Source organism: Echinops telfairi, unplaced genomic scaffold (genome assembly GCF_000313985.2).
Source record: "Echinops telfairi isolate 266 unplaced genomic scaffold, ASM31398v2 ScPeMD7_2;HRSCAF=8, whole genome shotgun sequence".
NCBI classification, from domain to species: domain Eukaryota; kingdom Metazoa; phylum Chordata; class Mammalia; order Afrosoricida; family Tenrecidae; genus Echinops; species Echinops telfairi.
This window is the reverse complement of record NW_022103898.1, coordinates 23,520,089-23,526,961: the sequence shown is the minus strand read 5'-3', so window position 1 is coordinate 23,526,961 and position 6,873 is coordinate 23,520,089.

Below are 6,873 nucleotides of genomic sequence, written 5' to 3'. Positions count from 1 at the left end.
TACTAAAATATTCACTGGTGATATAAAATCCATATTAAATTGGACCTCCAGTAGTTGTATACATATAAACTATATATCTATATGTAAGCAAACAGAATTGCTACTAAGGTTCCAATTCCTATATGCATAGGTTTATTCCAAACACAATGTGTTTAAACATATCTCTACAATCTGGGGATGCTGCAGATAAGTTCTCCCAGTAACACTTCTTTCTTAGTCTCCTCGGGGGCCTTCGCAAACAAAACTCACTACCAATGAGCCCATTCCAACTCCCAGTAAACGTGTAGAACAGCACGGAACTGCTTCCGTAAGTTTCTAAGACTGCAGCTCCTTATAGGAGCCGAAAGCCTGGTCATTTCCCCACATCTACTGGTTTCAAGCTGCTGATCTTACAGTTATCAAAGTCCATGTATAACACCTATGCCCAAGTGTTCCACTGACACAGTAGCTTCCGAGGGGATTTGATGAGCCGGTTATACTCATGGGATAGAGAGTTCACAAGGTTATGCTGAGTGGCTTCTGGATTACAAATGGATTTGATAGATTTTTCTAGAAAGGAAAATTATAGAGGCTTATTTCAAAGAAGTTTAAAATTTTTGAAAACTACATTAGTGATTTTAAAAAAGGGCAAAAAAGAAATTCATCAAGGAAGTTTTTCCATCATGAAAATACACCAGCTCCTCTTTGGAGGGCAGCAGGGTTATACGATAACAATTTCTTTGAGAAACTTTACCTCATCTTCTATTTTGCCCCATTCGGACTTCTTTTGCCTCCTTAAACTCAAAGAACATTTAGAAGAAACGTGATTTAAAACTCTCAAGGAGGCCCAAAGTGCTATTTGGGTATCGTATAAATTGAAGAGTACACCATTCTTTGGGGAAGTGTCAAAGAGGCGGAAACATGGCCTTCAGAAGCATGGAGTTCAATGGAATATATGTTGCGAAACAATAGTCTCACACTTTGATATTTTGGTTAATAAAGCTATCTATGCTTTTGTAGCAATACTTTTTTACTTACCCACCTATAAATCTACCACAGGACACTGCCACCTGTCTGTCAGGTTGTCAGACTGTAGTGGCTTGCATGCTGCTATGATGATGCAGTAAGCTGTGGTACCGTTGTGACAAATGCCAGCACTCACAGTGGCTCAGTTTCATTGGCACTTCAAGATTCAGAAAGGAAGAAGGCCTGGCCACCTACTTCAGAACCTCCTACCAATTGTTGGCAATGGAATATTGCCCGCTACGCTGGAAGCGGAGACCTCCAAGTGTGAAAGGCACCCAGGAATGGCTGCCATAAAGGACCCGAGCATTCAAATGGGCTGCACGGACAGAGCTGCATGTCGTTTGTTGTACTTTTCCTATAAGGGGGCATCATAAATAGGAATTAACTTGATAGCAACTAACAACAATACCAACGCCACGGGACACATTTTTACTAAGAACAAAACAAAACGTGATTATGGATAGGAAATTCAAAGGTATCACACCCCTTGTATCTTACCTACCAGTGGATCACACTTAGAGAAACCCCGTATTGAAAGGAGAAATGCTATTCAGTCTGGAGAAAGTAAACTTGGTGGCAGAACAAAGCTATATTCAAACATCTGAAGAGAAAGGACCTCTAGTTTATGCTACTCCAGAGGACAGTATTATGGTCATAAATTGAAGGGAGCAGATGGCAGATTGTATTTCTCCATACAGAAGGGTACCTTTCCTAATAAAGTCAGGTAAGCAATAGTAGAATGTGTTACCTATTTGTTGCTAGACCAAACCAACCAAAAACATTACGAGTAAATCAATGTTTACTTAAATTATAGCAGTCCTATATGCTTAGTAGACTTCCCCGGAGGGTTTCTGGGATGCTCATCTTTCTAGAAGCAGATTGCCGCATCTTGCTCTTAGAGGGAAGCTTTTGGATTTGAAACTCTGACCTTTGGGTTCATAGCCAAGGGCTTAACTGCTGTGCCACCAGAGTTCTAAGTATATGGAAACCATGTTATTGAAAGGGTTGAATGCATCTTGAGGGGAAGATCTGTTCTGAATGAGGGACACTGCAAAGACGTCTCCAACACCCATACACTCAGATGGAGTCCAAACTAGCTCTCCAGTGCATTCATTAAACAGGATTCCGTTCATTACAAGTAACCAAAACGCAATTCAAAGGGCTTCAGAAAGAACCTGAGTTTATTTTTTGCACGGATACATGAAGGAGAACCTTGCTTCAGAGTGGCTGGGTTCAAATGTGTAGAAAAGATGTCCACAGGATGCCACTCCATATCTGGGCACCACTTTTCCCTATGTTTGTCTCATTTTTCATCTTGCTGACATCTCCTTCGTGGTGATTGACATGGTGGACAGAGTTCTGAGGAAACAGCCTAACAATGTAACAACCTTCTTATAAGGTGAACAACACGACTCCTTCTCAACACGTGTGGCAAAAGTGCAAGGATAGCATCTAAGGAGCTGCCTTGGGTTATGCCACCAACAGGAACTGTCTGGGGAATTAAAAGTTGGAGAGGGGCGGTATTCCTTTGAATCATGTTCTCATCCCTGGGACTTGGGGGTAGGGTCACTTAAACCCAAGTCATATGGACTGACCGTGGGGGGAGCAAGTGAGAAAGAATATTGCTGGGAAAAAAGGAGATTGTTGAGTAGGTAAAAGCGCCTGGTAGTCTTAGATTACAAATTCAATCTCTATTAATTATGTTAAGTAGCCATCATACCTGATAACATGGTTTTATTGGTCATGCCTTCACTAGTTCATCCTCAAATAGCGCCTTCACATTAAGAAATTGTATCTCTGTCGTTCCCTCTGGCCCTAATCCTTTTCCCCATTGCTGAATTCTATTAAGTGCAACTGCTTATTGAGTCCCTAGTATGTTCCAGCTACTATGTCAACATCTAGAAATATAAGAAAATTAAAGCATAACTCCTGCCCTCCTGACCTTAGGAATAGCCTGATCTAATGAGAACAAGTGAGAATTCAGAAGATGTCGTTACCTGGTGTGATCAGTGTAGTGAGAGAGACAAACATTTGGGAATATGTCAGCACAGGGGGGTTGTACTTAACTCACCTAAGACCATCCAAAGGGTTCTTATCTCTTCTTTTTCTCACTCAGGAGCCACGTGTTAATGTGGAAGAATTTTGAACAACTCTGAGTTTGCTGTTTTCATGGTTACTAAGTTATCCCCAAAAGAACGGAATTAAATTCCGTTGCTTTTTACGAAACACAACATTTTAAATTCTCATGAAGGCTAGAGTTTCTGGAGCCACTGAGGCTGGGTGAATCCCAGAAACTACTACCCTGAGATCACCTTTAAACCAAAATACCCCCGAAGTCTTCTTAAAATCAAGCAATAGTTTGTAAAGAAAATAGTTTGCTGTAAAGAATGGCTGCACTGAGCGGTGTGGTCTCTTAAGATCCATTTAAAGCAAAAGGAGCCCTGGTTGTGCTGTGGAGGAGCCAATGGGCTGCTAACTGTATAATCGGAGGTTTGACTCTCCCTGCTTTCTTCCAGGGAATAGAAAGCTGAGGCGATCTGATCATGTAAAGATCAACAGTCTAGGAAACCCAGTACAGGATCTCTGTGAGTGGAAAAGCACTCAATAGCAATGGATTTTATTGACAAGAGAAGTTGAAAGATTACATGAGAATCTAAGAGGTGGCGAATTTATGTTAATGAGGAAGGAACAATCTTGGAAAAGAGGGTGAAAATAGTTGGACAACTGGAAGAATGTAATTAGTTACTAAATTGTACATGAAGTCATTGCTGAATTAATATCAGTTCTCAGGTATATATTCTCAACAAAAACAAAATAATTACTGGTTTTAAAATGATACATATTAGTACAAATGGTGTTATTAAACAAATGTTGGCCAATAAAGGAACACATGGGAAAAGAAAAATATATAGCCACTACTGATATCTCCATGCTAATTTCAATCTAGCTTTTTCCTTCTCTTTCTAGAAAAGCAAAAAATAAACCAATAAATTAAATCAAATAAAACCAAAATGCATTGCTGTTAATTCAATTACAACTCATAAATATTTTATAAGCTAGAGTTGAGTTGCCCCACAAGGATTCCAAGGCTGTAAATCTTTAAGGAAGCAAACGGCTTCATCTTTCTCCCAAAGAGTGTCTGTCTGGTCCAACCAATGAACTTCTTAATTTGAAGCCTGGGACTTTAACAACTACACCACCAGAGCTCCTCTATAAGTAAATAAAACCTACTTCTTCAAGCATCACGTATCTGTCAGTTTGCCATACTGTGGTTCCTTGTGTGTTGCTATGATGCTGGAAGGTGTGTCACTGGCATTTCAAAAGCCAGCAGAGTCAGCCAAAGCAAACAGGTTTCAACAAAGCTTCCAGATGAACAGATAATGAAGAAGGATTTGGATATCCATTTTGAAAGAAAGACCCTCTGAAAACTTTAAGTATACTTTTGAAACCCTGTCAGATACTGCAGGCCTAAAGATAAGGCCATGGATAGGCCCCTAGTATCAGAGGAGCATTACTCTGGGTAGACTAGAAAAACAAATGTATAGACATTCATGTGTGTACAGGAAAAAGCTTTATGTAAAGAGCAATAGTGCATTAAGAAAACATCCCAGCCCAATCCAAATCAAGTCCATACATCTGATATTAGCTTATATGTCCAGTACCAGTCTGTAAATTCCTCTTCAGACACATGCAACACATGCAATGATGCCGAATGCAGGAAGATCACAGGTTAGCGGGTGGAAAGTCTTGTGGATCAAGTGGTGGTGTAAATATTTCAGCACTGGCGTGGGTCTCCATGTGGCTCCTCCAGCTCCAAGGTTCTGGCTGCCATCAGCATAGCTCCATGTGGTTTGTTAACAGGAATGTCTCGCAGGGAGTGAGTGTATGTTCAGCCTCCAGAAAGCTATTTATCTCCTTAGTGCCTCCAAATGAGGTCATCAAGCTGTGACCTGATTGACGGGCTAAACTCCTCCCTTTCACTCTTAATAGTCTCAAGTTGACAACTGAGTGTGTAACTACCACAAGAGGGCACTCAAAATATGACTGAAAAGGAGCTGATGTCTCCCAGTGGAGTCAACCATGGTGACAAGTGTCCAGTAAACCCTGTGTGACTGAAGAATTCAGATTCTTCATTTGCTCATGGCACATGACTTCAGATAAGAAAAAACAGCTGCAAAATGCTAACAATCCAATCGTGGAGTGTGCAAAGTTTAACTCCAGGAAAACTGGAAGTGGTAAAAAATGAAATGGAATACATATCCTAGGCATTACTGAGCTGAAATGGACCGTAATTGACCTTTTTGAATAAGAATATCATATGGTTTACTTTGCTGAGAATGACATAATCAAGAGGAATGGCATGGTATTCATTGTCAAAAAGGACATTGCAAAATCAATCATGAAATATAAGGCTGTCTGTGATAGGAGTATATCTACCTAGGAAATCCAATTAATACAAGTATTATTCAAATTTATTAACTAGCCACAGAAGCTAATGGTGAAGAAATTGAAGAATTCTACCAATGACTTCAGGTGAAAATTGATCAAACACGCAATCAAGATGCATTGATAATCATTTGACAATGGAATGTAAAAGTTGAAAATAAAGAGGAAGGAACAATAGTTGGAAAATATGGACGTGGTTATAGAAATAAAACTGGAGATAGAATGAGAGAAGCTTGAAAAACCAATGACTTATTCATATCAGGTGTCTTTTTTCAACAACACAAAAGGGAACTATACGCATGGACTTTTCAAGATTGAGTACACAGAAGTCAAATTGACGACATCTGTGAGAAAGCTGATAGAGAAACTCAATATCAGCCAGGGGATATCGGTGGGACAGATCACCCATTGTTCATGTGTAAGTCTAGGATAAAACTGAAAAAACTTGAAACAAGCCCACAAGAACCAAAATATGACCTTGAGTCCATCCCACCTGAATTTTGAGAACACCTCAAGAACAGATTCTTTTCTTTTTTTAATAATCATTTTCTTTTTTTAATAAATCATTTTATTGGGGGCTCTCACAGCTCTGATAACAATCCATACATCAATTGTATCAGGATATTTTTACATATGTTGCCCTCATCATTTTCAAAACATATTCTTTCTACTTGAGCCCTTGGTATCAGCGCCTCATTTTTTCCCTCCCACCTTCAACCTAATGAACCCTTGATAAATGATAAATTATTGTTTTTTTCATATATTACATCTTCCACTCTTTCCCTTCACTCATGTTTCTGTTGTTCATCCTCCTCAGGGCAAGGGGGAGTGGCATGAAATATCAATCATTGCAATTAGTTCCCCTTTTCTCCCCCTTTCCCCCCACCTTCCCTCTACCTTCATGGTATCAAGAACAACATTGAGGCACTGAACACAAATGACAGAAGACCTGATGAGCCCTGGGAGGACAAGAGAACATCATTCCTGAAGAAAGCAAAGGGTCATTAAATAGGAATGATTAAAGTAGATGTCAGAAGAGATGGAAATGTGCTCTTAATCATAAAGTAGCTAAAGCAAATGGAAGAAACAGTGACATCGAAGAGCTGAATAGAAAATGTTAAAGAGGAACTTGAGAAGACAAAGCCAAATATTATAATGAAATCTGCAAAACCCCAAAATAGAAAGGAAGAATGTACTCAGTATATCTTAAACTGAAAGAACTTAAGAAAAAATTCAAGCCTCAAGTTGCAATGAAAAATATTTAATGATAAAGAAAGCATTAAAAGAAAAGGGAAATAATACACAGAATCATTGTACCAAAAAGAAATTGTTGACAGTCCATTGTTTCAGGAGGTAACATAGGAGCAAAAACCAATGGTGCTGAGGAAGACGTTCAAGTGGCACTGAGAGCATTAGCCAAAA